Raw genomic sequence first — 9,599 nt, 5'->3', positions numbered from 1 at the left:
GATGATCGTGCTCAAAATAATTTTACCTTGCCTGGAACGAAGCATAAAAGCGAACCAGCACGAAATGTGAAGGTGGACAGAAATCACAAAGCTCACAAAAATCACAAAAAATGGCAATAAATGGCAAGTTAAAATAACAAAAAAGTGTTATGCATTTGAAGTAAATGGAAATCGTTTCAAATAAACCCACAGATCATGATATGGCACCATAACGATACTCGTTGCAAGCAGCGTTGCCAACCGAAGGAGAGAAGAAGGTTCGAGCAACAAGCACCCCCCCCCCCCCCCTGCCCACTCCACGGGCGCCCTGGAATTCCTTTGAGGGTAGGCTGGCACTCACGCGCTAGGCTGTCTTCAAGCATCACCGCGCTCATCCCCGCGCGCTGGGGTCGGAAATATTTTTCCCACGAAGTCGACCAACCAGGGGAAAGGGTGGTGGTGCAGTGGCATTGGCGTAGGAAGAGAACGAACGAACGAACGAACACATCATCCTACGCCACCCACCCAACCACGTTAGCTGTCGGAAGTTCTTCAAAGACGTCGGATGCAGACCGACAGGCCGTGAGAGAGGAGAGCACAAAGAACAAAGTAACATCGAACAACCCGGCCGGGCACACACCTGGCCACGCAGGCGACAGGAGGGGCTGTCCCAAGAAATACCACACCCTCTGCCGCCACCCCCAAGCGTCCGTCGGAAGCTGTCGATAAATCAACCCCTTTCTCGTGCTCGAAACGGGCACCAACACCGGCGGGCACCGGCGGGCACATGCCAAGGATACCCGAGAGCCGAAGGACGACCATCATGTGAAGTGGAGAAGATTATGGATCGTCAACGGGTGGGTGCCCACCCTTCGCTCAATGACATCACACTTTCTGCCAGCCAGCATTTTACGGTGTCCCTAACAGCCACTTTCCTTGCCGCTGCCTTCGTCTAATCGTCCGCCCCTGTGCTAGTGATCCAGGATCTAGCGTTGATAAAGGAGACAACGTACCCCTTCACTCACCTTCCCCGTCTAAACCTCCTCGGTTGACGTGAAACCAGGATGGGAAGCAGCAGCTTCAAAGCAACTTACTACTCGCGTCAGAACCATTTTTCCAACCTGTTCATTCCTTCACTACGAAAAACACATCCCCCTTCTGGGGCGATGCGATAGAAGGGGTGTGAAAAAGCGGGTGTGGAAAGCGCAACACCACCACACATCACACTTGACGTTGGGTGAGAGGAGAAGGCAATAGGAAAAAAAGATGGAAATTTATTCCCTGTACCTCTTTTCCCTCATCAGAAGCTGCAGTAACAGAGGCCATAGTATAGCACACAGCTGCTCCTGCAAATAACTGAACAGAAACAACGAGAGAGAGAGAGAGAGAGAGAGAGAGATAGAGAGAGAGAGAGAGAGAGAGAGAGAGAGAGAGAGAGAGAGAGAGAGAGAAGAGGTGAAGCCACAAAGTCATTATCAATTTTATGCTGTGGGTTGCCCGAAATTTCCCGAAGGATTGTGATTGAATTTGCATATTATTCTGCATTCCAGGCCACTGGGATTGGCTCTGCTTTTCCATCACGAACCTGAATTCAAGTGCACTCTAGACCAAAGGCTCTTTGATTTCCTTCAATCCCCTGGTGGCAGATTGTGGTTGTTTGTGCATTTTGTTCCGATTTGCTCGTGATAGTGATCGGTTTGGGTTAGTTGAGAGCATAAATCACCCACTTTTGTTGTCTGTTGATGACCTTTATATGAATTAGTGACCTTAGAGCTTACGTTATCATTGTTCAATTAAAGCTCAAAAGAGAAGATCGATCGAAAACCGAGCAGCACAACAGTAATTTTATCGCAAATCGATTTAAAAAAAAACAGGTTAATGCTCTAACCTACCTATTGCTGGCCCTTTTCTCACCCGCATTCGTATTGTGATTGTGTGCCAAACCAAAGCCTCAACACGATAGAAGCATCGTTTAGCGTTCCACGGTGCAATTCGTTTTGCATGATTTTTTATCGCTTCTCGCGATCCATCGCGATCCTTCCCGAAGCGCTTCGCTTCCGCAGCGTGTGTACACCAAAAAAAAAAACCTCCAGCAAATCGTTTGCCGAACCGGTGATTACTTTCACCGGTCACCGGCATCATTACGCTGCGACTGTACATTATCGACGGAGAGGATTACGCTGCAGCACAACAAAAGAGGGAACCGCCAAAGGATAAACAAGCCAAACAAAACAAAAAAAGGAAGCGACCACCTTCCGGTGTGCTTCTTATCGTCTCTTATCGCGTGTGTGGAAAATCTGTCGCTCCTAGCCTCGTGAAGGCTCGTTGTATGGCGCTCGGAATGCTGCTGGGATCAAAGGGCACACCAGAGGGCTCGGGAAGGATTAATCTAACGATCAGCTATAGCCTACGTGAAGTGCCCCCCCGCACGGAAGTACTCGCTCAAAAGGAGTGGAAAAAGGGGAAAAAGTGAAAGAGAAAAGAAGAGAAAAAACGCGAAAAATCCTTCCGCGAATTTCAAAACCACGGCGCGGTGCCACGTGGTGCCACGGCTCTCACCGTCCTTACCCCACCACCCCAAAACCATTGATTGAACGGAAATTGTTCCTTGAATCAAGGATTAAGCAACAGCAGCAGTCCAGGACAAGCCAGGCCAGGCTGGCAGGCAACAGTCGTCGTCGTCGTCGTCGTCGTCGTCACCGAGTCAACTGGTATGCCTTGCTGTTCCGCCTCTGATTTTGACACACATACACACCCACACACAACACACAGCAACAGCCACCCCTGACAGCTTCACCAATCAAACGCGCGGCACCTCCTTCCGCTCCATAATCGAAAATGCGAAAATTGCCTCCGGGGCACTCGATGGTTGCTGCTGCTGCTGGAGAATGCCACACTCTTTTTTTCTACCCAGCCTCCAGTTCCCACAACACACATCTGCACACCAACACATGGACGATCTTTTTGCTCCATCGGAGAAGAGCGCAGAGCGATGGAAATCTGCCCACGTCATTAGAGGACGACAATAGGGCCGCAGGTCGTTTCAGTTGCGGCACGTTTAGCACCCCCGCCCAAGGGAAGGAGGGCGAATGCGGAGATGTATGCAAATTAAATGTTTCTTACCGGTCGGCAGGCCTAGGGTAGTAGCAGGGCAGCCACGGGGAAGCAGCACCGCCACAGGACTGAATGCGAGATCGAATGAAGCTGAACGGGGCTCCGGGAGTCGGGAGTTGTTGTTGAGTCGACGGCGATGTAACCAGCACCAGCACCAGCACCGCTCGGCGTGCAAAATACGTTTCCAATGAAGCGGAATTCTGCGAGAAATTATTGCCCAAGGTTTGGCCGCTACCGGAAGCAGGTGAGCGTACGATAGCACCATTTGCTGCTGTTGTTGTTGTTGTTGTTGCGGTGAACGCGTTTTAGGTGCGTTTGGCGTAACGCTCGCAGCAACTGCTCGTCAAAACATACCAGATTCCGTTCCAGAATAGCCGTGGGGCGGGTGAGGGGGGCTGTGGGGTGGGATGGTTTGTTGGGGAGCGCTGCCAGACAACATTTCTGTTTAATATGAACTGTAACAGTGATATAAGGTGTAATATCCAACTACTAATACTACTTTTTGTTAGAGGAAAAAGCACAAGCAATAAAACGAAATGATAATTTACTAAACAAAGAAAAGTTAATAAAAAGAAGCAATCACAATTGTTATTTAAATAAGTGCTCAAATTCATTAAAATATCCTAAAGTTCCGCCTGAAATTAATACACGGCCTCGAATCGAAACATTAAACAATCTCCATCTTCTCTCTATGCAGCAATTGCAGGAATGGACCATTCTTATCTCAATCTACAGTAAGCTCCTGCTAAACATGTTCAATCATAAACCAGGTATGATCACTAAACACTTAAATAAGCTTAGTGAGAACTTAAACATGCTCTGAGTGCAATGTGTCTTGTGCAATGCAAAGCATACGTGTTTTTAGCAGAAAATCTACAGCCGGGGATACATAAAACGTAAACTCAAGCGTAAATATAAAATTAATTTACACTTGAACATGTTTACATGACCGTCTTGAGACGTGTAATCCGAATTACACTGAACTTTTATCGACTTTTGTGAGAAAAATAGGATCTTTTTTCCGAAGAAAAAGATTAAAAACGCTAGTAATTATCACTCACTATTAAAGCAAACCACAAACATGAAATATAGTGAGCCAAATCGCTTGCAAACAGCGTTTACGCTAGTATTTATGCTCCGTGGACCTATAATCTTTTTTACACCGTGTAAACGGCTAATGTAAACTTTTTGGCATTACACTCTGAGTTTATACGAGAGTTTACGCTTCATGTATCGCCGGCTTACGACATATAACTGTTTAAACATAAAATGCAAGAAGATTTTAAACAATTAAACAATTTCTAATTGGAATATTTTCAATCCAATTCCCATTATCTGGCGATAGAAAAACGAAGAAAAATCGCACAGAAAATACAAGAAAAACATATTTAAAAAAGCATCTTATCTTTCTTTAAACCGGCGTCACTTAACCATCATTGCTAAACTAGTCACTTCACAGAGCAAAAGCCTGGCCAGTGGCCGATTTACTCGTTCCCTCCGCACGATCCTTCCATAAATTAATAACAATTTCTTCATTTTTCAAAAAGCCCCCCCCCCCCCCCCCAAAACCAATTGTCGCTGTAGATCACGTCGCCCCGGGGGGGCTATTACTTTGAAACGAAAAAAAGTAACCCCCAAGTAATGCAAACCATTCACCGAGCACCATTTAACGCGCCACCATCACCGTTAGCACCAGTTGTTTCGCTTTCGCTTATGACTCTTTTTCTTGTGTCGTTTTGTATGCTGATCAGCGCAGCATAAAAGCTGCTCCCTTCTGGTACGCGCCTTACACCTGGAGCAGCTTCGTAAAGAGAGGCCGGATCGTGGCGTGCCGTCACACCGGCGAACCAGGTAATGCGTTGAGCATCGCCAACGCCAGGAGCAGCCTCATTTTGAACTGTCCGTCCATCATCGCCTCCAGCGCGTTGCTATGAGCGATGGGCAATCGGTTTCGGTGCCCTGGGCTGGGACGCTCCTGTTGAGCGTGGCTGGGCCAATGGGCTGTTTGTTGTTTCGCACGTGGCGTCACTAATCACTTCGCACTGGGAAGGAAAGCAAGCAACCCACCTATAGCCAGCCAGCCAGGCCAGGCCAGGATGTGCTGGGGCGATGATTAATGCAGCATATTAGCGGCCACAACCGGCTTCGCCACCACCCCAGGGAGGCCCATGTTCGACTAATGTTCAACCATTGCTTACTGTCCGCCTACTGTGGTCCGCACAGTCGTCGTCGCCAGCCAGCCAACGCTCACGCGATAACGTAAATGTTTGCCGCCGAGCATCGAGCAAAACTAAAAGACGATTATTAGCTCCAGTGCCGTCTGTCACTCCTACACTGAAGTAGGAGGGGGGATGAACGTTGCGTGTATAATCCTTTGACGTTTTCCTATCTATTAAGATACTCCAACGCTGTCTAGCAGGAATGCTGGACAAAAAGTGGAATTGATGAATTATAGTACGAACAACTTGTTGAACAAAAGTTAACGTCGCAAGAAAGCGAACACTCTTAGTAGAGAAACTCCTGAAACTCTTATCAAAATGTTACCAGAATGAGCAGCAAATGAATAATGGCTACAGCCACCATTATCTTCCACACAACACAAGAGATTCCTCCCATCAACTAATTGCAATCAAAACCCCAAAAAGGGCTTTCCATTACCATCGCCAGTAACTATATTTATGCAGATCATCGGATGCAACCTTGTGTTGCGTTCCATCAGACGTTTATCGCCGCCACTTTCGGACACTTCACTAGCGAACTCGCTCACCGCCCTTCGGTTCATCGCACCTTTGTTCGTGCTTCGAGCTGAGAAGCTCACAATCAGCAAACTTTGGCTACCAAAACCACATCTCCTTTTTGGTGAAACTTCTCTCCTTCAGCGCGCGGCTCCACCGATAATTCGACGAGATGGCGTTCTTGACCGATTTCCCTGGGAGCAGCGCTCGCAGTTCCACTACTACACTAAAGAAGCCCCTCCCCTTGCTGCTTCGGTCAAAGTCAAGTTAATTAAATTTTAAAACTTTCCCTCCAACGGAACCTCCCAGCTTGGACGCTTGGGCTGGCTAGTGGTCGGCTAGAACAAGCGCGTATCTCCAAAGGGACACACTTTTGCTCGAGTGGAATTCTTCGCCACCGTCCGTGCCGGCCGTAAGGAAAGCGAGCAAAAGTTTGCTTTGGGCGCCAGTAGGCTCCGGAGCTCACCGACTGGCCCGATCCGGAATTGGATGCATAAAATGTGGCAAAACGTTAAATATTTTATCAAACTATCGGCAGTATTAATTGTTATTTTGTTACTCCGCAGAAAAGGGAATACCGTGCAGGCGAGGGGTGAATCGAGGACTCTGGTTCTGGCCGCGTTTCGAGCTTGGATTCCCTTGGCGCAACCAGTTCCGTCCTGGACGGTAGCAGCAAGGACGCACACACAAACTTGCCAAATTGCTTCAATAGACTTCATTAGAGCGATGAGCGGACAGGAATGGACAACTGGGAGTGAAGCCTGCACCGTTTCCGAATCCCCGAGTGGCATGTCCTCGGCAGCAGCAGCAGCAGCATGAGCAAACGAAACGACTTTGGCGCGATGGATAGGACGACGAATCGCGACTAAAGTAGTTAGCCATCTTGGGGCGAAATCTAACTAAACAGCAATGAAGCGGCGGTACGTAGCAGTTGTGTCCTTTCGTGTCCTTTCTGTCTCACCCTCTGGGGGGTTGGGGGAAGAACGGGAGTGTTGCTTGTTTTGCAACATTTGTTCGTGTGTCCGTGTGCGCTGGTCCGTGTTGTCGATGCAGCGCACGTTCACCGGGGATTCGTCTTTGCTCTTTTTTTGTTCCTTTTTGAAGCAATGGAAGCATTCTCGTCAGCAAACTGACACATTCTGTGATTATCAGACATGTTTCAGTTGTTGCGGACAACTGGTTCGAGCTTTTTTTCCTCCTTTAAGTTTATCAAAGATAAGCTAGTGGCTTGAGCGTTGTTTTTGCCACGGAAGCGAGTTCTTTGATTGTGTTTTTAGTGAAAACTGAAAGCTCTCGTTTGGCCAAGAACATGGATTTTTGTGGAGGAAAAAGAATTCCCAAAATTCCTCACAAAAAAAAAACAAAACAAATATCAACTAGATAGCCATAAACATCACTCTGATTCATTTAGTCAAAAGCTAGTGATGGACCTAAAAATATTTGTACTATTTTTACGCTTCCCAACTGCATTGAAAATACCTCTCATCTGTTCTCAACTGAGTTCTGCTCTCTCCCTTCTTGGAACATCACTGCAGTACGCGACACATTAACGAGAAGAAGCACTCCCTGTTACGCCCAGGAATGTGGAAGTTAGAACGTACACTGGCACCGCACTTCCTTCCTTCCTTCACAGCTTTTCCACTGACCGACGCGCTGATGATCGCCTCGGCTCACTGAAGCCACCAAAAAGCATTATTTATGCTGATCCGTTTAACTAACATCATCAAACATAATATATTAATCTCCGCGGGATTTCCGCGATGCCCACCGACCGCCTGGATACTCCTTTTGTTGGTTCCATTTTTTTGTGATTTTTTTGTTCCCTTCTTTTATAAATTCTCCTCTGGATTCCGCACGTCGTCGAGTCCTCGGCGATGGTGAGAATTTGCTTTTTTTGTTTTCAAACAAAACAAGGAAGTAACAAACAAAACCAAATCCGTAGCCAACCCCACCGACCACTTCCACCTCTCCCTCGGGACGTGTGGTGCGGAATTTTCGCCAACAATTTTTCTCCAATTTTTCCACACTTTTCCACGGTGCGGTGCTACTGCCTGCCAGCGAAACTGGCACCTACAGGAGATGTGGCCACCGTGGTAATGATTCCACGGCGAGAACGTGACGAAGCGAGACGCGACTTCATCCCTTCGTGGATGGTGGATGATGATGATTTGCGCCGCGTGTGGTTGCGTTTACTTAGCAGACTTTGTTCAAGGCTTCCACGTAGTACCAGTCGCAGCACCATCACCAACCGGGATACTGCTTTGTTTATGGAAGATTTTTAAACTTTTGCTCACCAACAACGGTGCGGCGGCGGGAACTATGGCCAGAGTGAAACCGAAAAACAAAGCATAAAGCGAGCAAATCCTTCTTCATTCGTGCCACATCGTGCTGATACTTTACAGCCTTTATACCCTCCCAAATCCCCTCTTTCAAACGTCGCTAATCTGCGGAAGTTGAAGCACTGCTTGCCGGTTTACTACCCCCCCATACTACCTCTCCCTCTCTCTGTAGGGTTTGCACTCTTCACTTTCACGGTTTGTAATGGATTCCTGGTTCGCGGATATTTCCGCACGGTTGGAACTTTAATGCCACTGCACTAGAGAAGAGCAATTGTGAGAAGAGCTCATCGTCCATAGAATGACAGAGCTGCACACCAGGGCTGAGCTGAGGATGAGAATTGTTCAAATAAAGTGTATTCGTTTAAGACAACGTTGAGCAATTGGACCTTTTATCTTTCATTTAGTTTCTTCTACATCTAATAATGAGAAATTCATGGACAGACGACCTTTCAAGCTTACATAGCTTAACTCCCGATGGGGTTTAATATCTGTTGACATTACTCTTTCGTTTTAGCCACCCAATTCTACGATTTACTGCCATGCTTTTAACAAACTGAGCTAAACTGGCCATAAATTTTGTTCTCAGAACCGACCAAGTCACCCAAAACATTATGAACTGTCCGCCTAGACAGAATCAATTTACGTAGCACAATATGCCTGCACCACCGGGCCGGTTGAGGTCAATATATCACCACGAGGGCAAGGAACACCATTGGTCCATTGGAGGAATTAGAGGCTATTAAGCCAAGATTTTTCACCGTACCACATCTGCTTTTTCTGATAAAAATGATGACAGCTCGGTGAAGGATCGTCCACATCTCGGGCTCTGATGGGTGAGATACGACCGAGATACCAAGCGCCCCAGCAAACAGACCAGGGTCTCCCATTAATCAACAGAACGACGACGGCACCACTTCATTGCGTCGACCATGTAATGGCAAAAGTTTAACGATGAATTATGTCACGCAAGAGAAACAAATGGGTTGGCCCGGGAACACTATTGGGGCAATCACTCCGTACGCTCGTCAACTCCGACGCAACTCCAAGCAGCAGAATTGCAGCAGAACACCGAGCTCCGTGCTCCGGGTGTAGTGTCGACATCGAAGGGATCAAAATAGTTGGACACTTTCGTTATAATCCAATCTGATCTGATTTCACGCGCTAATGTGTGTCGGTGTGGCCGGGTTCCGGTCCTTTCGACACGCAGTTTGGAATTTGTGGTTCACCCACCCACCCAGTTTCAACCCATTTGGCAGGGGATGGCAGTTCCGAGGCGTTCTATGGAGTTTCTCCTTCTTATCCGCGTCGCTTCTCCGCACACTCCTTGCGTTCAACTTTGATTTAAACTTTTCATTGACTCGCGGACGGAGGCTGGAACCACCATCGTCGTCGAAACGTGTTGCCAAAGTGTAGCAAAAGTATCCATTGGAAC

Source organism: Anopheles aquasalis, chromosome 2 (assembly GCF_943734665.1).
Source record: "Anopheles aquasalis chromosome 2, idAnoAquaMG_Q_19, whole genome shotgun sequence".
NCBI classification, from domain to species: domain Eukaryota; kingdom Metazoa; phylum Arthropoda; class Insecta; order Diptera; family Culicidae; genus Anopheles; species Anopheles aquasalis.
This window is presented reverse-complemented; position numbering follows the sequence as displayed.